The 25,038-nt window shown below is 37.7% G+C and overlaps 1 pseudogene; it reads left to right on the top strand.

Annotated features, from left to right (window-relative positions):
- Positions 1-10,678: 10,678 nt before the first annotated feature.
- Positions 10,679-23,848, top strand: LOC121250154 (annotated as a pseudogene).
- The last annotated feature ends 1,190 nt before the right edge of the window (positions 23,849-25,038 follow it).

The raw sequence follows: 25,038 nt of genomic DNA, 5'->3' as shown, positions 1-25,038 counted from the left end.
TAGAACACTCTCTCTTCTCTTAATATTTTCTCGTAAAACTATTTCAGTATCTTTTCCTCTAATTTTAGATGGATTTAATTAGACATTTGTGGTTATTAGTATTAAATGATTATTGAAAAATATGATTTTTTAACTAATAATTTAATTTGAATATGATTACTAATTAACATATAATCGGTAGAATGGTAAAATATTATAAAATTAAAAAAAATAATATTATTTTTATTATATAATAAATAAATAGATAATCTAATATAAATATTTGATGTGAATGAAATAGATAAAGATAAATTCATGTCATATTAGCTAAAATTTAACTTTGACTATTCTAAAGAGAGTATTCTAATGCCCAAAATATTTTGTCCTTCTCTTCTAAAACAGAAAAAAGGCCGAATTAAAAAGCAAATAAAAAATGTTATGGGTTTAGCTCTCTACGTTGACATTGTAAAAAAGAAATTATAATTTGGAACAATTAAAAGATATATGGAAATAAAATATTTTAAAAGTTATTTTTTTTAGTTTTTTTTAATGGGAAATTAGAAAAATGACTAGACTACTTTTAAAAAAAAATACAAAAAGTTGATTACTAATTATCTCATCTAAAAATGTTTAAATATATAATTTTAAATGAGTTTCAAACATTTGTATTAAATAAAATGTCTCATTATTGCATCGAAAACATAAAAGTTATATTTTTCGCTTAGCTTCATTTGGCATTTGCCAAAACCTATGTGGCAGCTTCTAATTGGATAGCCTCTTTTACATCACATTCTGATTTTAAAGTTTTCCAATTTTTATAGCACCTTACGATATACATCATCAAAATAACGCAATCATCAAATGGTTCAAGACTTCTCAGACTTAAAATTCATCCAAGTCTTCTCACGTTTAACACTCTGACAGCCTGGCAGGATTTCTTTCTTCTTTACAATCTTTTATGTTGATTTAGAAATCATATATATTATATATATATATATATATAACCTTAAAGGTAATGGATTGTTATCACAATCTTCTCCTATCATAATCGAGAGTTACAGATATTTTCTTCTTTACAATATTTTATGTTGATTTCTATAGAAGAAAATATCCGTAACTCTCGGTTGTGATAGGAGAAGATTGCGATAACAATCCATTACCTTTAAGGTTATATATATATATATATATGTATATATATGCATGCATGCAAGTGTAGGCTCAAGTGGAAAGAGCATTAGTTTTAGTGGTATACTATCTCTATGGAATCGTTTGAATAATGAGTTAAGATTGTTGAGTTGTGATGATTTTTAAAAGTGTGTGTTTGAATTTAAAAGTAATTTGAGATGGTTTTAACTTTTTGAAGGATTTGATAATTATGGGTCTCACTAATTATTACAAAGTATTTATAATGATTGAGTATTATTTATAAATATATTTATATTAGTTAATAGCAATTAATAAATTACATACCCAAAAAATATTAAAATCACATAATTAATAACAAAATTGGAAGAATTCAAAGGACACTCTCGGCCATTGTCGCATCTTCAAGTCGTTTCCAACGAGAAGGAAATGAAGGTGTGCTTCAATTCTCACTTGGTTTCAGGCATCGCGGTTGGGGTTGGCCTTCAAGGGGATGGAGAGAGGTGGAACAGAGTTCGGTTGTTTGCACGTGGAGCTTGGCCTTCAACGGATTGGCCTCGCCTTAAGATCCATGTTCGGCGTGGATATGGACTTTCAGAAGAGAAAAATTATGGGAAAATGGGTTCTGCCATATGAAGGATAAGGCTTGCTTTTCAGCAGGGTGAAAACCAACAATGTCGATTCAATTTCGGTCACAGATGAGCAATCGACAAGTTTCATACATAATTAAAACCGGTTGAAACATTAAGGGCGAGAAAGCCGATATGATGCCAGTCGGTTCTTAAGTGTCCCATCAGCGATGCGATGAGAGATAGCACCAAGAGAGCTCACATCGTGATGAGAGAGAATGGTTGCACGTCACGATAAGAGAGAGATGAGAGTAGGGGTAGCAAATCATGTTAACAAGTCGTATTTGTATTGTATCAAGTCGTGTATATTATACGGTATGAGTCAACCCGAACACGACCCGTTAAGCTTACTAGGTCAGATTTTCAAACCCTAACGCTATCCATTAAAATAATAGGTTGACACAACAGGACTCGTTTTGACCCGTTATGAATTAATTAAAAATATATCGACACAACACGATCCGTTTCATCCTGTTTAAATCCTTTTATGTAAAAGGGTTGAATTGACCCAAATAATCTATTTAACCTGATTAACATAATTTAACATAAAATTTAAAATCACAATATCTCCCAAAATATAAAACTAACTACATAAGTTCAAAATTACAATCCAAACAATAAAAACACTAAAATAAAATCCAAAAGAAGTGTGGGTGGCAGTCGAACGTGACTCGTGATAACGAACTCAACTGAAAACTGAGAGAGAGTTAGGACATACGTAATAGGGTTAAGGTATTTTTGTTTTTAGGTTAAAATAATATAATTGTAATTTTGAGTAAAAATTTAACAGGTATAAATGGGTCACTAACGGGTTAAGCGGGTTAAGCGGGTTGACCCGTTAATGAATCCTGTCTTAACGGGTCAACTCGTTTTGATCCGAACCCATTAACATCAAACCCAAACCCGCTAATTTTGTATTGTATCGTGTTCGTATTATATTAACGAGTTATGTCACATATTGACACCCCTAGATGGGAGGTGCGACGAGAGAGAGAGATGTGCAGTTGAGTAGAGTCGCAAACGGCACTACATGAGAGAGGAGAGAGAGAGTCTAAGAAAAATGTGAATCGGGAGAAGGAGGAGGAGGAGGAGGATGGGGTATTGAACACTAAATCCAAACGACGCCGTTTGGTTATGGCGTCGTTCCATTTTCATGTTTTTTTTTTTTCTAAATAGTAAGTGTAAAACAACGTCGTTTTACCTAAGATATATATATATATATATATATATATATATTATATCAGCTAGTTCAGCAGTTTAAACCTAGTTCAAACCGGGACTGAATCAGCCGACATTAGTTTCATCAATTTCCTACTGCCGGCCAATCGGTTTAGGCCAGTTTTGAACTCTGGCGGCTGGTTTGCATCGGCGACAACTGGTTTCATCGGTTTCTATACAACCCTACTTTTCAAGCTATGTTGCTTTTGTTAGTGTAATCGGTTTACTTTATGCACAGTACTTGAGATGGTTGAGTTCAATCAAATGAGTTTTTATAAATTGTGTTTTGTATGTTTGGATAGTGGAATGCCTTCACTGTACGAGATGAGTTGAGAGATTTTTGTCTCAACTCATTAACCAAACATTGCCGAAGTTTAGCATTCATTAGCTTTCAAATCATTGAATATAAACCATGTTAGATAGATGAGTAATGTTATACATCATTTTCATCATATTTTAATCATATTAAATAGTATGTGGCACATTCATTACCATTAGATGATAAAAAAAAAATATGCAATAAATAATCATTTAATGGTGATAAATGTACCACATCATACTTAGTGGGATGAAAGTGAGATGGTAGTATGGTGTAGGGCTGTGCATAATGGGCCGTAAGCCCAATTCGTCCGTAGGAACCGACTTCCCCAACCCATGAAAGACGGGTTCATCGGGTCAAATGTATGATATCGAGTTTTAGATAAAACAACCCGTCGAATCCGTCGAAATCGATTCTAAACTGAAGACGAAAACACACTAAACTGAAGATGCTGAAGACGAAAACACACTGAACTGAAGACGAAAACACTCTTCTCTCCACTGCGGAAACCCTAGTCACTGTCGCCATTATCTTTCGCCATTCATCGTCGCTGGTCATAGAGGTCATCGCAAAGGTGCGTTCTCTCTCTCTCTCTCTCTCAGTAAGATTTAAGTTTTCTACTTGGGTCTGACAGAATGCGACCAAAATCACTTGCATAAACAGTAAGATTTTCCTATCATCTACTACTGAATCCTTTGAGAGGATTTTCAAAAGGGGTGGAGGGATCAATCTGGGTAACACTCGACTGTGGCATTCCATGGCTTGTCAAACTGCAAATCGATCATATCCTAAAAATTTAAGCAAAAACAGAGATAACCACAATCCTTGATTAACGATGGGGTTTGAGAAATGAAGCACAACCCTTCACTCCCTTCATCTTCTCTTTTGTTGTTCTTTGATTCCTTGGATACATCGCTGGGATTTCTTGGGTTATTATCGGCATCCTTCATTCTTCATTCTCAAAATAAAAAAGTAGGTTGCAGAGAAAAATCAGATGAAGACATTTCACCAACGTTAAAATAAAAAATAAAATAATAAAACACACACACACAATCTGAAAACCCGATCTGACCCGTACAGTACGAGTCGGGCGGAAGGTCAGACCGGATCCAAACCCGATTGGATGGTATCGGATTGCAACTCTAGTATGATGTATAAAATTTTTCTAGATAAATTAATCAAAATCTTATTTTCGAACAGTCTGCCAATTTAAAAGAAAAAATCTCAATCCATTGCCATTGAGAGGTTACAATAAATTGGCAATAAATTCCAAGACTAGGGTGGGTAGATACAATGTTGATTATTATGAAAAACAAATACTTAAGGATAGGACACGTACACTCGTAAACCACCAAAAGCGTCCAAAATCAGGGTGGTTTTTTCCTGCTCACTACTCACTGGAAAGCTATTTGAGCTGCTATTGAAAAGTGCCTTTAAAATTGGACGTAGCATCATTTAAAGGTATTTCCAGCTAATGAATGATAGTTATAAGATGGCCTCTTTGAGTCCAAAGCATCACTTTCCCAACCCATAAAGTCCCGACTGATGCTTTACTTTTTTTTTGGTTAAGAGGTTGTAGCATGTGAATTCATTAATTGATAGAACACGTTATCTTCCAGTCGTTATAGTCTTTATTTTTATTTTTTTTATTTTTAAATACAGGAGTGAGGGTTTAAATCTAATTCGAAACCAGACCTTATACCAATTGATTTAAACGACATTGACTACTCACCGTTTAATATCACGTCAAGAAACTTGTGAGAGGATGATGTTAAAGAAAGATGATGAATACTGTTCATTCTGTAATGATAATGGTATTCATCATCCTTTTATCCATATTTTATTGTTCAAACTTTACAACCAATCCAAATGGATGTCAAAGATTGCAATCTTTTAAAGGTGTATATGTTAATTTTGATAGTCTAATATGTAAATTTTTAAACGTGGGTTGGCTAATTATTATTAGGTGAGATGTGCAATTTTTCTTATTGATTATTGTAAGAACCCGACCCAATAATTTTAAGATCGGAATATTGATAATTTTAATTTTTTATTTGGCCTAAATTATATTTAATGGACCATATTGAATAAGCTCATAATAAATTATTAAGGTTGATTATGAGTTTTAATTATGGTCAATAACTTGGTTAAATCCTATTTATTATTTATTGAACGAGTTACACTCTTTTTAGAATTTAAAGATTATCTATTATAAATTTATTTCAATTTAAAATCATCACTGATTGAAGTCCCCTACGTAGTCTCAGTCACTGCCAATCCTACATTGAATGAACTACTAGATCATATTTTTAAATTCAAACTCTTTTCTTGAATGACCGCGACCAAGTCCAACTCCAACTCGTTGGCACTCTCTCCCAAATCTCTCTATAAATATTTTCCATTCAATGCGTTATTTGAAAAGACCATAAACTTTCGTAAGTGCAACGACCAGACCCAAGATACCTAATCCAACACTGTAAGTGTCTCATGTTCACCACGCCAATAGCCGACTGCCTTATTCCTCCCAAAGCACCCCTTACGTTTTCTCTCTCCTTCTCTCTCATATTTGTTTTCTCGCAAATTCTAAGTTAATCTATTTCTCTCTCTAGCCAACACCGAGCCCATGAAAGGAAATCAATCGTGCCCCAGAAATATTGGATTAATACTACAAGATAAGTAACTTGATCATAAATTACGATTAACATATGTTAGTTAGTTATATCATTATTAATTCAAGTAAGTTCTTGGAAAGCCAATGTTGATGTACCACACATGTTATAATATCTGTAAGCAAGCCATTCATCATAATTTATGATCATATTGCATTCCCCATACTATAGTTATATATGTATTATATATCTCATGCATCTCACATGCACAAGACACGTAAGTTTTTATAAAATCAAGTATAAGAAAGTTTAGAACAATTAATCAGATGGTCATTCAGATGCATGTACCAATGCAATCAAAATGGATGTACAAGCCACGGACTTAAGCGTAGTCCACCATAGTATTTTATCATAACAGATAAAGGGTTCACCTTATGAACACAGGATGTCGAACCGGTGCAAAATCTTGCACATAGAGTTAAGTGTGTTGACCAGACAGAAAAGTCAATTAATTCAGACAAGTCATGTATGTCATAGCATACGTATGAACAATTATGATTTTAAGTTTTCAACATGAAATATTTTATGAAAAACCCTATATTAAGTATTTTTACATTATGATAAGTTTTTTACTGAGTCTTTGACTCAGTTTAGTTTGTTTTATATTTTTAAACCACCTAGGTCAGAATATTTATGAAGGTAAAGCTGTCGAACAAAACTTAGTCTAGGAAGGCGTGGCAATGGCCTAAATCATGTACAGGATTTTAAGTTATTACTTTGAGAAATTTTTAATAAATGCTTCAGCGCACTCCCTCTTATGATCTCAGTGTTTTTTATAAAGATCAATTTTATAGAATATTTGTATCTGGCACAATTATAAGAAAATATTTTAAAGTCAAGTTCAGTAGTAGCACACTCATTCTCTGAAATTTTTTAAAATGACTTTATTTGTAACTATGGAGACCAGGGTGTTACAATTGGTATTAGAGTCCATATCGAATGATTTTGTAGACTTTTCAAAATTAAAGAGAGGAAAAGAGTTTACAAAGAAAATAATTTCTTTCAAGAAGCTTTTTGTTGGAAAAACAAAATCTAGGCCAAAGTCTTCCTAAGGCATATCCTAATTTACCGTAAGTACTTTTAATTGTTACTATTTTATTGTTTTAATAAAAATTGTGAATGAATTTAGAAACATGCATGTCAAAATGCATCCACTATGTGAAAGGGTTTTAGCAAATATGGTAAGGAAATTTCTAAATATGAGGTTAGAAACCTTTGGTTTTAAGATTGATGATACATCTTGTTCATAAGGAAATAGTCTTATATTTTGTAGAGTTTATTTTGAGAAAATTATGAATGAATTTATGGGTTTTGAAGTTATGACATAAATTTATGTATGGTGTATGTTATTTCATAATGATTGGTGATACTCTTATGTTCTATATGTAACACAATTCTATCGCCAAGTACGAGTTGAAAGATGTAAAACCCGAACTTTGGAGAGTTTTGTGTATTATTTTATACAAGATTTTAATTACTATTTTGTGGAGTTAAGATAATGGTTGGGTAAAATTATTATTCGGGTTTTAAATCGATCCTGTTGTTAAGGTTGATACTTGATTAGGCTTGAATTGAAGTTGGAGTATACCGTGATTGAGATGTAGCGTGCTAACATGTATGCCTAAAGGAATAATAAAACATCGAACCAAAATATGAGATGATCGAAATTTTTGGATATTAGGTTCGATTAAAGGATCGATGAGTTAAAAGAGAGACATGAAAAACATGTGGCAGATAAGTATGTAAGTTATTTGAGGTCTAGCAAATTTCAAGGATGAAATTTTTATAAGAATGGGAGTTTGTAACTACCCAGCCCAATAATTCTAAGGTCGAAATATTAATAATTTTTATTGAGTCTAAATTATATTTAATGGGTCATATTGGATAAGCCCACAAGTGATAAATTAGTAAGGTTGATTAGGAGTTTTAATTAGGCTCAATAACTAAGTTAAATCTCATTTATTATTTATTGAATGAGTTAAACTCTTTTTAGAATTTAAAGATCGGTCATTAGAAATTTATTTCATTTTAAAATATTACTCATTGAAGTCCCCTATGCAATATCAGTCACTGTCAATCCTATATTAAATGAACTATTAGATCATATTTTAAAATTCAAACTCTCTTCTTGAATGATCGCGACTAAGTCCAAACTGGAATTCGTCGACATTCTCTCCCAAATCTTTCTATAAATATCTTTCTTTCTATGTGTTACTTGGCAAAACCATCAACCTACATAAGGGCAACAGCTAGACCCAAGATATCAAATACATCACTGTGCGTGTCCCACATTCACCATAACAATAGCCGACTGCCTCATTCCTCCCATAGCATCCCTCGTGTTTTCTCTCTCCTTCTCTCTTACGTTTGTTTTCTCTCAAGCTCTCAATTAATCTATTTCTCTCTCTAGCCAACACCGATCCCATGAAAGGAAATCAGTCGTGCTGCGAAAATATAGGATTAATGCTACAAGATGAGTAGCTTGAGTATAAATTAGGATTAGCATATGTTAGCTAATTATTATTATTATTATTATTATTATTATTATATTTCTTGTCATAATCGGTTTTGAAGAATAAAAGTGAGCTCCTAACAAAAAGATAAAAGATATAGTACATGATAAATCTAAAATAACATAAGATAATATCGATTGTTTTTACCCCGATAGCATTTGCCATTATTACCTAACGCAAAGCTCACCGCATTAATTAATATAAAAACTATCTTTAATGATGATCTTGAACTCATTATTTGCTACAAAAATATCCTCAAATTTTAAACCGAATTTAAAGGAAAAAGATAACCAGTAGAAGCGGTCATACAATTTTTTTTTTTTTTTTTAATAAACATACTTTCATTCATTAATGACTATTCATTTCAGATAATACAACCATCCTAACACAGTTGTGTACCTCTTCTATATCAACTCTTACATAATTACTCATTAAAGTATCTTTTGCCAATAAATGTGCCACTTGATTGAAATCCCTTTTGACATATTGTATTTTCCAAGCCGCTTGACCTTTTGTGAATAACTTAATGTCCTCCACAAGATGTCCATACGTAGTGAAATTTTCCTCCATTTTATTCAGAGCTTCAACTATCATTTTTGCATCTCCTCCCAAATAACATTATGCAGTTCCAATTCCCTACAAATCAAACAAGAATTTAGAGCTACCCTTGCTTCTGCTGCAATAGGATCTTTAAAAACTCAACAGGTGCTCTCATTGTTGCCAAGACTTTCACTTCTGAATTTCTGATCACCACCCGAATCCCTATCATTTTGTGCTCCTTTTCCACAGCTACATCCCAGTTTGCCTTTATCCATGGAGATATTGGTGGCAGCCAACATTGTTGTTCATCTATAGTAATACTGCTAGGCTACATCTTCTCGGCTATGGCATTCTGAAACTTTTGTAACTGCATCTTTGCTTGGTAACTAATGCAGTAGGATGAAGAAAACATTTTTCATAAATAACAAAGTTTTGCCTTCATCAAATTTTTCTCATAATAACAGCTATCTCAGCAAATTGTTGTTCGCCAACTTTGCTATTGATATGTTACAACAAAGTTATAAAATCCCTCTCCCAACTTTACATTTTCTGAATGATTTGAGATTTAACATTCCACACATCACCTGCAACTACACAATTCCACAAGCATGTACCACATCTTCAAAATCCTGTCCACAAATAGGACATAGATCAGAGGCAATCACTTTTTTTAAGACTAAATTTCTTCTAGTTTGCAATCCATCATGACATGTCTTCCATATTATTATGGAAATGAACATTGCAGCAGATCAGAACATTGCAGCAGATAAACACCTTAATCACCATGGGAATAGATAAATTCCATTCCAGAAGGTCTCTTCAGTCCAACTACTTGAGGATTCTCCATAACTTCTTTCAATTATCATTTTTTGTAGATGATACCCACTTTTAACAGAATAAATACCAGAGTTTGTATATTGCCAAATATGCTTTCCTCATTGTTTAGCATACTTAAAAGAACTTGCAATATAGCTTCAGCAATCACATATGTAAAATTTGCCCTTACAGTCTCTACATTCCATCTCCAAGTTTCAATATCAATCGAATTATTCACCTTTGCTGATAGGGGAAGTAGTGGCTATGGACTGGGTTGGATAAGTCACAGGTTTAGGATGCCACTTGTCCTTCCGTATGGAGACTGTATAGCCATTACCGATTCTCCATATCATTCCTTCCTTCAGTAAACCTTTTACCCCTGAATCGATTTCCATGCATATGAAAGTTTAGATCCCAGTCTAGAGTTCAAAAAGTCTCCTTGCGTGTGATACTTCAGCTTCATTACTGTTGCCACAAGTGAATTAGGCATTTGCTGTAGTTTTAAGCCTTGCTTGACAACAATGACAAGAAGGGCCTTGTTAAAACATTCCAAGTCCCTAAAATCTAATCCACCTATTCCTTTTGTTCTGCTAAGTGTTGACCACTTGATCTAATGAATTTTTTTATTCTGTTGCAGCTGATGATCCCACCAAAATTTCTGTATCATTACTGTTATGACGTGTTGTTGGTCAGACAAATTTTATTACGGGACGTGTGATAAGTTAACTTTAATGATATCTTAATCCCCTTTGGACCGACTTATGAACAATAACAACTTGCCTTATGAATAAATTAAGAGAATTTATTTGGTCAAAAAATAAATAAATAAATAATAAAAGATAACAATTTATTGCATTGGGCAGACAGAGATATCCATAAACGACATCCATACCTCTCTATGGCATACCTCCTTGTACCTTGGGCACTGTGCCAAAGCTTATAACGCCTAGCAGTAACGGTCAACTCGACAGAATAGAAGCTCCTCCTCCTTCCTAGTTCCTCTATTCCAATTCCCCACTCACTCCCTCTGCTCTTCCCTCAGCTTCCCTACCCCTCCGAGGACTTAACCGTCATTTCCCCCCAACCCACCACTACGTCATGGCATCCATCACGGGCCCCCACCGCAAGATCGCGATCGCGGTCGACCTGAGCGACGAGAGCGCCTATGCTGTCAGATGGGCCGTCGAGAACTACCTCCGCCCCGGAGACCACGTGATCCTCCTCCACGTGCGACCCACCTGCGTCCTCTACGGCGCCGACTGGGGCTCCAACCCTATCCCGATAACTCCCCACGGCAGCAATGTCAACGACACCGAGTCTGCCTCTCCCCCCACTGAGGCCTCCCAGCGCAAACTTGAGGACGATTTCGATAATTTCACCACCACCAAGGCCACCTCCTTGGCCCAGCCCTTGGTCCAGGCTCAGTTCCCCTTCCGAATCCACATTGTCAAAGACCACGACATGAAGGAGCGGCTTTGCCTGGAGGTCGAGAGGCTTGGCTCAGCGCCGTCGTCATGGGGAGCCGAGGCTTCGGCGCCGGAGCATCGAAGAGAACCAGCAAGCCAGGGAGGCTAGGCAGCGTCAGCGATTACTGCGTCCACCACTGCGTGTGCCCCGTTGTGGTGGTGCGCTATCCGGATGAAAGGGACGGTGTTGCTGACGAGGCGAAGATTGGGGACGAGGTGGAGCTGCACCCTGTGCCGGAGGAGGAGCACGAGTACCACGATGCCTCGGACGATCAGAAAGGTATGGATTATGCATCTCTTTGCGTAAGATTTCTGTGTAGACCAAGTATATCAAAATTTGATTTAGTTTGGGTGAGTGCCTTATGATTTTAATGTTGGTGATATGTGTTGAAATATATTAAATTTACTGTTTTCTGACGATTTTAAGGGTTTTTAGGATGAGCAGTAATTTACCTCCTATAAGATTTGAAGATAATTGGTGATTAATAAATATGACGATTTAAGATTAGGCTTGAGACTCTGTTTGATTTGAATTGGTATAGGCGTGCCAAAGTACAAGGATGTATGTTGATGTGAATGTGGGAAGTATTTAAAACTCATGGTTGTCATTTACCTACGTTTGGACGTGGCTTATATCTTTTTCTTTCTCCGATAGAATTGTTCAAATGGTCGATTACTTTTTTTGTTTGCTATTGTACATGTAGTGGGTTTTGATAAGTAAATTGAGGTACCAAATTGGTTTTATCACGTCTTCATCATAGGGAGTGTTCTTGGAAAAGCTGTGTTTTATTTGTGGTGGGATGGATTTGATTCTGACAGATGAATGGAGATTGAGTGGTGTTCTTGGAAAAGCTATATATGTTTTATTTGTGGTGGGAAGTCATGTACAATACCACTTAGATTTGTGTAGTTGAGTTAAGCATGTTGGGGTGAATGAGCAGTGAGAAAAGATGATATGGATAAGGAACTGAATCCATTGATGCTGCTGCTGTTCTTTCCTATGAGTACTGCAAGTATTGCCTATTGATGGACTAGGTGGGAAAAGGTTTGTAGTTGGCTGTTGACTTAGATAGCAATAGTGAAGATCTGACTGAATAAGAGGCATGAACTCAATTGGGATCCTAGATTCTCATGATCTTGACATCAGATGCACTGCAAATTATTTGATGCCCATTCTGACTGGAGCTTTTAGTAGGCACTAAACATGATTGTCTTTGGACTGGGTTTTAGGCTTGAAGTGAATTTGAATGAATAATCGCGTCGAGAAAAGGATGATCAGAATTTTGAGAATAGATATGTTTTTTTTTTATTTTTTATAAGTAATAAGATATTTTATCGATCAAAAAGTAGGCATAGCCTAGGTACACTGGAAGTATACATGTGAATACATCTATTTAGGAACTAGAAACGGTTACAAGGAAGATCGCGTCGAGAAAAGGATGATCAGAATTTTGAGAATAGATATGTTTTTTTATTTATAAGTAATAAGATATTTTATCGATCAGAAAGTAGGCATAGCCGTAGGTACAGTGGAAGTATATATGTGAATACACCTATTTAGGAACTAGAAACGGTTACAAGGAAGTCGTGGAAGCTGAGACCATTCAAATCTAGAGCGATGGCCCACATAAATAAAGTCTTCCAAAAAAAACTCATAAACTCTTCCAAGGATCGTTCATGATCTATCATTTCTTTCACACCAAATGCACCAAAGAATACATAAAGGAGCCATCTTCCACACAGCTGCTATCTGTGATGTCCCGGTAATCCCTCTCTAACTTGCTAGCAGTTCCACCACTCTTCCTGGCATTGCCCATGCAATTCTCATTCTGCTGAAGAAGTAATTCCAGATTTCTCGTGCAAACTCACAATGTAAGAGTAGATGGTCCATCGATTCACCACTATTTCTACACATACAACACCATTCTGTGAATTTAAAACCACGTCTTCTAAGATTATCAAGAGTCAAAATCTTCCCTAAGACTACTATCCAGACAAAGAAAGCAACCTTTGTAGGTGCTTTACTCTAAATATTCTTCCAAGGAAAATTCTGCGATGTTGCATGGTAGTTGATTCATAGAAGGAGCGTATAGAAAAAATCCCTTTCCTAGAAGGTCTCCATTCCATCTTATCTTCATTTGTGATAGCAATAGCAGCGTTATACAGCATGTTAAGAAACTCCACCAGCTCTGCCACTTCCCAATCATGTGCATCTTGAGTAAGGCTAATGTTCCGTTCTTGTGTGCCATGAGTTATAACCCACAAGTCAGCCACCATAGCTTCTTTGTCCCGTGCAATTCTGAATATAGTGGGATAAGCCTCCTTCAACTCCCTGTCTCCCACCCACACATCATACCAAAAGCTGATCCTATTGCCATTCCCCAAACACAGCTGAGTATGATTAACAAAAGAGCACCAACCTTTCTGAATGTACTTCCCTAGCCCCACACCATATGCCCCCCCCTCCCCTCTCTAGAACCCCCCCCCCAAGGGCACTTCCATACTTCATGTCGATCACCCATTTCCACAAAGCTCCCATCTCATTCTTATAGCGCCACAACCATTTTCCCAATAGAGCCTTATTAAAGGTTCTCATGTTAGGAACCCCCAATCCTCCGTCTCTGAAGGGAGTACACACCTTATCCCACCCCACTAGGTGAAATTTAAACTCATCTCCTAGTTCACACTATAGGAAGTCACGTTGAAGTTTCTCTATTCTATTTGCAATGCTGGCGGGGAGAGGAAATAGAGACAAGTAATATGTGGGAAGGTTGGATAGAGTGCTCTTAATAAGAGTGATCCGCCCCCCTTTAGTTAAATACAACATTTTCCACCCAGCCAACCTACGCTCTATTTTCTCCAACACCTCCTCCCAAATTGTCTTAGCTTTAAAAGAAGCTCTCAACAGAAAACTAAGATACTTCAATGGTAACAAAGAAACCACACATCCCAATATGTTTGCCAACCCCCTAATGTTACTTACCTCACCCACCACAACCATCACCGTCTTAGCAAAATTAATCTTCAACCCAGATACCGTTTCAAAATAAAGTAAGATAGCCTTCAAAGATTGTACATGCCCTACATTTGCCTCACAAAATAGCAATGTGTCATCCACAAACAAAAGGTGGGAAATAATGATGGAACCATTATTAGTAGTTTCCGCTGAAAATCCTGAAAAAAATCCTCCCTCTACCACAACCGACACCATTCTACTTTCTATGTAGGGCCTCCATTATTAGGACGAATAAAAGGGGTGATAATGGATCCCCATGTCTTAGTCCCCTCAAACTATTAAAGAAGCCCATAGGGTCACCATTTACCAATACCGAGAAGTGGGCCGTTGACACACAATTCCTCATCCTCGTCCTCCATCTTTCCCCAAATCCACATCTATTTAACATATGGAGCAGAAAATCGTAATTAACATGATCATAGGCATTTTCCATATCTAATTTGCATAAGATACTTGGCTCTCCTAACTTCATTATGCTGTCCAAATACTCATTCGCTATAAGAACTGAATTCAAGATTTGTCTTCTTCTCACAAAGGCATTTTGAGACGTAGAGATAATTTTGTCCATAACTGTGCTCATCCTTTTAGCAAGGACTTTGGAAAGTATCTTGTACATGCTGCCCACTAGGCTAATAGGCCTAAAATCTTGTACCTCTATTGCACCTGCCTTTTTAGGGACTAGTGCAATAAAAGTTGCATTCAAGCTCTTCTCAAATTTGCCAAAATTGTAAAATTCCTGAAAAATCAGCATGACATCCTCTCTTACCACCTCTCAACAAGTCTGAAAAAATGCCATAGTAAAACCATCTGGTCCCGGAGCTTTATCTTTGTTCATTTTTCTGATTACTAGTTGAACCTCTTCCTCTTCAAATGGTGTCTCCAACCAATCCATACTACTTTGGTCAATGGACTCAAAAGCTAGTCCCTCTAAAGTAGGCCTCCAAGCATGAGGTTCTGACAACAAATGTTCAAAATGTCCAGCCACATGATCCTTTATCTCCGCTTGGTCTGTAGATGAGTCTCCATCAATGTTCATGGACTCGATAGTATTAAACCTCCTGTGTGAGTTCGCAACTCGATGAAAAAACTTTGTACACTTGTCCCCCTCCCTAAGCCAATGCCCTCGACTTTTGTCGCCACGAAATTTCCTCCATTAGGATCAGCCTTTCTAGTTCAGAAACCACTTGCCCTTTTTGGTTATGGTCATCTCCTGCACCCTCCAAGTTTTGTAACTCTTGGAATATACTCTTCTTTTGTATAGTTACATCACCAAATACTTGCTCATTCCATGTCTTCAATTCATTCTTCAAAGCCTTTAATTTTCCAGCCAAGACATTGCTAGGAGTGCCTTGGAGTTGAAATGAATTCCACTATTGTCTAATCAAATCCACAAACCCCTGTGTTTTTTGCCTCATGTTCTCAAACTTAAAAGGCCATCTGCCCCCTTGAATACCTCCACAGTCCAACATAACCAGGAAGTGATCCAAGCATATCCTTGGAAGTCTTTTTTTGACGTAAATCTGGAAATTGCAGCTCCCAAGAAGGAGATATAAGAAATCTGTCCAATCTTGACCAGCTTTGATTATTAGCCCAAGTATATTCACCTCCCATCAACGGTATGTCCATAACACTCAATTCAAATATTAGATCTGAAAATTCCACCATTGCATGGTTGTGCCCCTCCCCAGATCTTTCACTAGAGAACCTTGTCACGTTAAAATCTCCCCCAATACACCAAGGTACATCCCACCAAGTATATATGTAACACCCCATTCCCGTAGGATAGAGATATTACCAACATTTAAAACATAATGCCCGGTAGAGAGGTTCATATCCTGAATTACCTCATTTATTGAAATTCATCAAAACATTAAAACTGAACTGAACATGATTGTTTTGGAAACTGAACGAAATATAACGAAACATAACTAATCCTATGCATGACATAAAAGAAATCTAATTCTGGTGATAAAATCACTTATTCATTCCTAAGTCTTGGTACTAGATCTACTCCTGGCCATTCCGCTCTTCATCATCATAGACATCATCTGCGAGAATTAGACATGGAAGAAACAAGAAACACACAAAAATAATGAGTTGAATACTCAGTAAGTAGTACGTCGTATCGTAAAATATAGTCCTTGCCTAACATACAATTCATCTCTAGGATACCCTTACGAACGTGCATACCACTTCATGGATTTCAATCAAATACGTAACATGATCTTCTGGAAGACTTTACATACATATATAATCACAGATTTACATGGCACACATTTTCATTATTAACATAAGCGGGAGCATATATAATCAAAACATGTCATTGTGAATGCATAACGTCCTAGTTATCTTGTATTAACATGGAGTGAAACACGCTTGAGTCCGTGTTTCACTTAACTTGCATAACATGGAGTGAAACATGCTTGAGTCCGTGTTTCACTTAACTTGCATAACATGGAGTGAAACACGCTTGAGTCCGTGTTTCACTTAACTTGCATCACATGGAGTGAAACACGCTTGAGTCCGTGTTTCACTAAACTTGCATATCATGAAGTGAAACACGCTTGAGTCCGTGTTTCACTAAACTTGTGGTTAACCACGCTTGAGTCCGTGGTACCGTTACATTTCTTATCTTTCTTAATGCATGGGATTTGCTTCATGAACATCTCTAACATGGCATAATCTTGTACATGGTATAGCGTAACATGACATGGCATGGCATATTCTTGTACATGACATATTCTTGTATGATTTAGCATGGCATATCTTTGTACATGGCATATTCTCGTATGATTTAGCATGGCATACTCTTGTATGATTTAGCATGGCATAGTATAACGTGATATTACATAACATGCTATGAAGGTTCTAAGACGATCCAAGGCATACATGATCCAGGTATTACTTGAACATGGCATACATGGTTTAAGTATTACACAAACATGGCATATATACAATCTAAGCATTTCATGGACATGGCTTGCATAATCTGACTATTACATGGCATACTTGACTTTGAACTACTACTTCAACATTTCATGTCTTTCATGTGAATTTAGTAACATTAAATCAATCAACAATAAATTCATTCACTCAAGTATAATCTCATATTTCATCAAGATTGAAAAGTAAACTAACCTTGACTTGCCTCTTAGTGTAGCGTAGTTAGCAATCATAAGCACATCACATTTTTTTCTTTTTATACATAATAATAATATTCACAATACGCATTTATTAATATGATCATACTATTTACCTCTTAGCGCTGCTTCCTGATTTCCAACTTGTAGCGCGTTACCTAAACGAGATTCTAGACGTTAATAACTTCCTAGCAAAACGTGTCGTAATACTCTACGTAATTAAATACGTATAAGGAATTTAACTACTAATAGACTCCAACAAATGCTTTGAAATCTTTTAAAAATCTTTTATAAAACTTGTGTCTAAATGCTGATAATTGTTCAATTAGATAAAGCCCATGTAAAGGTAATGTATTTCTGAAAAATATACTATCCTTTTTTTTTTTTTAAATTGTAAACCAGTTTCTGTTAACCCAGAGATTAACCACTTAAAGAAAATACTATCTGACTGACTTAAGGCCCCAAGAATCGAGGCTCAGGGAATTACATCCTCACGGTCACAAGGCATGCATGGAATTACCGAATTAAAAAGGCTTTTTGGGAACTGAAGCACACGGGATAAAACAAGAAGAAAGAAGGAAAAGAAAGAAAAGAAAGAAAAAGAAAAAGAAACGAGAAAGAAAAGAAAATAAAACAAAAGGAGCAGACGTAAAAACAGAGGCTTACGGGAGAGAGAGGGCTGCGCAATGCTCACGAGGGAGAGCAGAGTGCGTCGGCGGCTCTAGGTGGCTAGAAGCGACCGGCGACGAGACTGGGGGGGTCCCTATGGTGGTGCGACACCGAGAGAGGGAGAGAGAGAGAAACAGCGAGAGTTTAGAGAGATATGGGTTTGAAACTCAAACAACCGAAAGGGAGGGAGGTGGCGTGCGGCAGCAGGGGCTTACCTGAGGGGGTGGGTTCGACGAGGTTGAGTTGGCCGGCGTTTTCTGGCACCGTGGGTAGGGCTCCGATGTCCCGGGGTGGACGACGATGGTTGGGCAGAGGTAAGGTTTAAGCGGGAATGTTGTTTCTCTTGATATAACACTGTGTGAATCACAGAGGCTTGAGGGTCTTTTTATAGGCGATGGGAGGAAGCGACGTGGAGAGATTGGTTGAATTTTGAAATTGCCTAAACTTTAGGAACCTACTCTCACGTGGATACCGTTTCTGAGAGAGTTTGAAAGGTTTGACTTGGGGTTGCTCAAACTCTGGAAATCGAAACTAGCATGGGGACTAAGTGGATAGAATATTCGAAGTTTTAAAAAGGAAAGGAATCACTAAATCGATCTATTTGTTATCACAAAAAAAAAAATCTAAAATAAATAAATAAATATAAAGAAATTAAAATACCAACAAATGAATAAGTAAAATACTAGTTTTAAACCCTAAATTTAGACCCGTATGTTACAATATAGGCCAGCAAGTTCATCCCGAAGTAGCCGCCTCTCACAATCCAAGTTGGGGCCATAAACCCCTCCAAAGGCCCATAGAAAACCATCATCTGTATTTTTGAAAGGACATCCCACCGAAAATTCTCCCACAAACTCCTCAATGTTTTCCACCACCCCCTTGTCCCACATGACCAAAATTCCACCCGAGGCCCTTTCGAAGGTAAGTATGTCCATCCGACATATTTGCAACTCCATATGCTCCAGATAGTTCTTCTAGTGATGATCTTCGGTTTTGTTTCTTGTAGAAAAATAATATCTATCTTCCATTATCATAAGAGAGATCTTATACGGAGGCATTTGTTGATCTCGTTCAACCCCCTAATATTCCAAATCAATATTTTGTGCATCATTTAACAACTAATCTAGCCCTCCCCTTATTTCTTCCATGATTGGCACTTCTCTCCTTTCCGTCATAATTAATGGATCAGATCAACCTCTTCAACTCCCTTTCTCTTTTTGACCCTACTCCATGTTGGTCTGCCTCAATGGCTATTATCAGTGCCATAAACTGATCCTCATAGCCCTCACACGAAATCCCCATACAACTCTGAAGTTCCTCCACCTTTTTCAGAACCCAATCAGAGGAGAGAGTAGGAGGAATCATACTTATTGGTGTAGGATCCTCACCTGGAGACTCCATCCCCTCTACTGAGTGTTTACATGGCTCAAACAGGATCAAAGATCCTTCCCCTTCTATCTCCCCCTCTTCCGACGCACCCTCATGCTCCAACACTGCAAGTTCTAACTCCCCCCTCTTCTTTCTTTCGCCCATCGCAGGCCATTTCTTTCACCATAGTGCTGTTCTGAACCTGGTCCGAGGATGGCGGCAAGTTCTGCGACAGCCTAGGTCTCACTGACATGATCTGTGGTAGCCACAGGGTGGCGCCCCTCCCTGTGCAACTCTCTCTCTTGTTGGACTCAACTCCAAGCCTTCGGAGATGCCCTCTGCCACTGCATTGGGCATCACAAAATCCCCCTTTGCCACTTCCAGCGTCGGAGATGCCCCCACCGGACCACCACTAGCATCGCAGCTGACCGTTGCCCAGTTCTGTTCCAGGTCCGGCTCAAGAACCTTCACCGGGGCAGAGGTTTCGGGTTGTTCCTTCAAACTCGAGACATGTTGAAGCCCGAAACACAGACCCTTCTCCTTCCAGATTTTGCGTGGGCTTCTGCTCAGGCCCAGCCCAACTGCCTTCATCTTCCCCTTCAACTTAGCATCTCCTGAAGGCCCTTGTTGGCTCTTGTTCAGCTTCACGGGTTGAGGCCCCTTGTAAATCAGATCCTCCTTAAGGTCACAGCCCATTCCTGAGCCCAGGCCCACCCCCTTTTGCTTCTTTGCACACCGTATCAACCAATTTATTTTTCCTTGCATTTCCTCTATCTGGCTTTTCAACTCTATTAAAACACGGGACTCCCTTTCCTCAAATAGACCGACATCAATACTGCCACCTTCCTCCCTCGCCTGTGCAATCACAGAGGCAGCAGCACTCCTTTGCAGGCCTACCACTCCTCTCGAGCTTGCCACTATGTCAAAACTAGCTCCACTCCTCGGTTGCAAAGCCTCCCTGTATGTCCGAGATAGTGGTTCTTGTTGCATTGTCATCATCATACGTGGTAGCCTATTCGCAAAAGCACCCACACCCCCAACCTCCCTTAGAGCCTCCACCATCTTCCTCCATCCCCTCCCTTCCCTATCTTCTGGTATGAAGATGGTGCTCCTATTACTGCCCGCCCCTCCCCCCCCAACCCAAAATACTCCACCAGCGCCATAAAGCAGCCTCTAAAGTTAGATCTTTTTTGTGCAATGTATCCCCTAACTCCTTCACTTACACTCCTTCCTTGTAAGTGGAATAAAACTCCTTCCTCCCTATCTTCAGACAATCCTCCATGGCTTTGGAGAACCAACATGCCGTACCTACCCCCAAACGTATCTCATTCACCCTTTCCAACCTCTCTCAATTATAAGCACATATTTTCCTTCTGTTACTACCTCGAAAGCCTTAGCTTCACTCACCACAAGTTTCAGAGGACCCATTGTCCATAGGGATGAGTGTGAAAACCCCAACCAAACAATACTCAGGCTTTCAAACAATCACTAACACCATCGAAATACAAGTTCATGCAAAACAATGTATGAGAACGAAAGTGTATGGAGAGGTTTTCTCTCTCTTAACACTGCAAATATTTTTGAATCAAGGTATGTATTTGAATCAAGATATGTATTAGATATGTATTTGAATCAAGATATCTGATCAAAAAAATGTATTTGACTCAAAAGATACATTTTTGCATTTTCTAATGTATGATGCTGGTAGAAATTGTTTAACAACAGAAAATGATTGGCGAACTCAAAATAAAGCTTTTGGGATGTATTTTCTCTCCACTCCCCCTTTTGCTTGCACATAACTACACAATACCCTCTCTCTCTCTCTCTCTCTCTCTCTCTCTCTCTCTCTGTGGTATATTATGCAGGCTTGCTAATTGTGCTCACTTCCTTTTCCTTTACCTCATCTCTTGTTGCTACTAATATTGGTATTGCTACCAAAACGATCACTGTCTACTTGAAACCAAACTCACCACCACCCCCAGCATCATCCCATCCATCTCAAAAGAAATTTAAAGGCTTTTTTATCCTTATTTTGAAAAAAAAGGAATACTAGTATCAACTCAAGAAAGGCTTCCCTTGAAAAAATTCAAAATTCTACATTGGCAATTGAACTTGACACAGACGAGCATGACTTTTCGGCTGCTGCCGTGAGTATGTTCTTCCTCTTCTTCTCACCATGAACTTGCTTAGCTCATGGAATAGAAGAGTTCAAGCACCGGAAACGATACTCTTCACTATTTCAGTTTGACCTTGTGCTCCAGATTTCGGTTTGGAGATGTTCACATTTTTTGTATTGAAATTGGTTTAAAATATTTTCTTCATATGGGTAGTCCATGAGGATTTACATAGAAAACTTTTTTTTGATGAATAGATTTACATTGAAAACTGCTCAAAAACAAAAAATGTTTTCAAGATCATTTTTGGGGTATCAGCCAAATAGCAGAAAACCAGTAGTTTTCCAAAAAATAACATGTTTCTAGCTCAAATAGAAATCATTATTTGTTTAAACAAAAACAGCTTAAAGCATTTTTAAAACTAAGCCCTGGGGTTCAAGGGAAGGTCCACCAATAGTTGATCGGCCAATCCGTCCCCCTATCTGTCTCTTGATCCCTAAGATTTATTTCATAGATATTAAAAAATTAACTCTTTATCTCCCCACCCCCCCCCCCCCCCCCCCCCAAAAAAAAAAAAAAAAAAAAAGACTAACTTGTCATTGTTAGTTTTTCTCTTGCCATTGCTTTCATTTTTCCTGATCCAATTTAGTTTTGGAACATTGTACCAACATCTTTTCAATTTACATGCTTTTACCAACCCCCAGGTCATTAAACAAATAAGAAAGTTCACCTTTTTCCTCTCTCATAGTCCATTCCTTCTGTTCTGATAATCCTGCCTCAAGAATATGAGTTGCTAATTATTCTTGGTTGAATTTTGTTTTTTGGAGAAAATTACACTTCGCCCTCTCAAGTAACACTCCTTTTGCGATATAACCACCAAACTCTCAAGTAACACTCCTTTTGCAATTATTACCGTCATTATGGTTGTTTTAGATTCTGTTTCCAGGTCACCCATGTCGAGGGAGACCATGGCTTTACTTATGCAACACTGTCAACTCCATTACATATTAACAATGGCCAATTTAAATCCCCCCCCCCCCCAAAAAAAAAAAAAAGAAAAGATAATTGGTCAGAAAAAAGGAGACAATATGAATTTTCTGCTTTGTAAGAGATTGAAGCCTTAAAATGCTAGTTTTTATCAGTAAACAAAATTTTATTAATCCTAAGAATAGGCAAAAGCCCAAGTACACGGGACTTAAAATGCTAGTTTTTAAAGGTTTTGGGCTTATTTTTGTAACTCAATATGATATATATCTTCTACTTTCTGCAGATGTTTAATGAGTGTCCAACGCAATGACAAAGTCCTCCTGAGCTCAGGTGATGCATAATGAATCTGCTGTTGATAATTGTACACTACCATCTATTAGCTTCTTTTTCATTCTCCCTTTGAAGATGTGTTTTTGTTTTTAACCTGGGACAAAGTTTTCCTCCAAACTGGGTTGGAGGAAACCCATCTAAAAACTTGACATGTGTCCATTGATCACGAACGAGACTTTTTAATGGAGGGACACATGTCAGTTTTTTAAGTTAGACTGTTAAAAATTTTATGTACACTAATCATATTTATAAATGGATTGGAGGAAACTTGGAAAACACTGTTATATTTATAAATGGATTGGAGGAAACTTGGAAAACACTGTCCTTTAATCTGTATTGTGCTATTGTTGCTATTAGAGGTAGATACACTCACTTAGCTACTATGAGGGGCCTTAGCGAAGTGGTTTCTTCTCGCTAGCTTTCCATGTATGTAATTCTTCTAAACCATAAATTTTACAGAACCTCAGTATGCAGTGGTTTTAATCCAACGAATTGTTATAGTAGTCCTTGCTCTTTCTAGGATTGAACCCATTTTTTGACTTGAGAATGTCCTTGTGTCTTTGGTAGATGCATCTGATGCCAAATTTTGCATGCTTTACATCTGAAAAGCTTGGTTATTTCCTGAATTGCTGTATTACTTAAATATCGATTGAAATTATGATTTACTGGTGAAAAACTGACACGCTATAGGGCGTTGTCTTTCTTGTAGAAAGTGTATAAGACAACAGGAAAAATTGAGAGCTGCAGTGTGGCAAAGAGTTTTATAAAATGTGATGGAGTTTCCTTCTTGGTACATGTACGTAACGCGTGTAAAAATGGATCTTGGTCGTGTTGTTGGTCACTATCAGTATGTCCTTGTCAATTGCCTTTCGTCATTATGAACTTCTTGGTGAATTGATGGTATATATGTATGGTGAGCTTATTTGGAGTCTTACAGCATCCCAACAGCATTTTCTGTCTTGTATAGGAACGAACCGGCTTTATACTAGTTAATAATCACTTGCGACTTCAGAAAAACCAGTTGTTCACTGTATTTTGCTTGTGTGTTTTGACTCAGTTTTTTCCTACTGATTATTTTCCCCTTTACACCATCCTACTCGGCATTGAAATCTCTGTTTTCTGGCTGTAAAGAACAACTGTGTTTCGTGGTGAATGACCGTTGTATTGCTTTCATGTTTTTTAAGTTTTGCTTCTTGTCCTATGATATAGAAACTCAATGGGTAAAAACAAAAGAGGGATAGAGAGAAACCCCATCTCCCTGAGGTCATCGGATCCTCCTCCTCCAGTGCTACCAAAGAAACCCGCTGCTGATATTGCCCCAATACCACCTTCCTCGGTTTCGACATCGCTCCCTCATCATCTTTCCCTCGCATGTGAGCTCACATTTATTGCAAAATTATCCCTTTTACCCCAAATCTTGAACCGTCATTTCCTATTGGACCCATCAATGACCCCAAGGGAAATACCCAAGTTCTAACCGGCCAATCAATCTTCAAACATATCATAGCCCAGTTCGAAAATCTCTCAGGCCCAATCCACACTCAAAGCCCTAAGCATTCCCTCCCCCTACTAGTGAGTCCATCAGGAAAAACCTCCGTAACCATTACGCCCACTGTATCCAATGAGCACAACCCACAGACAGAGCCCAACCCCAACATGCAAATGAGCCTTTTCAACCAACCCATTCCTCAAGAATATCTGTTCTCTAACCAAACATCCCCGTTTGAAAATATACTCACCACTACAGAATCCCCATCTGAAAATCTAAACCCCATCGAAACACTCCTAATTGAGAACTTAACCGTTCCCATCTCTGAAATTCCACCAACCACTGTGATACCCACAACTGAAGAACTGCAGCACCACTGTATGGAAAATTACCCCCATTGCAGAATCCCTCCCTGAGAATGCAAACCCCACCAACCCCAAAAACCCAGTGCCTACTAAGAAGAGAGTTCTAACTCACCCAGAGAGAGAAATCTCCCCAAAAGAAAAGGAGCTCAAACTTCAGTAGGCCTCCAACAGAACAAGTGAAATTTGATAGGGTGGGCCCGATGGCCTCTACTGACCAAAACATCACCGAAGGAGCAAGCAATGAAAAAGAGCAAACCTTGGCAACATT

The sequence above is a fragment of the Juglans microcarpa x Juglans regia genome, chromosome 2D (assembly GCF_004785595.1).
Source record: "Juglans microcarpa x Juglans regia isolate MS1-56 chromosome 2D, Jm3101_v1.0, whole genome shotgun sequence".
NCBI lineage: Eukaryota > Viridiplantae > Streptophyta > Magnoliopsida > Fagales > Juglandaceae > Juglans > Juglans microcarpa x Juglans regia.
Note: the sequence above shows the minus strand (reverse complement) of the source record. Positions and strands in the feature narration are given on the sequence as shown.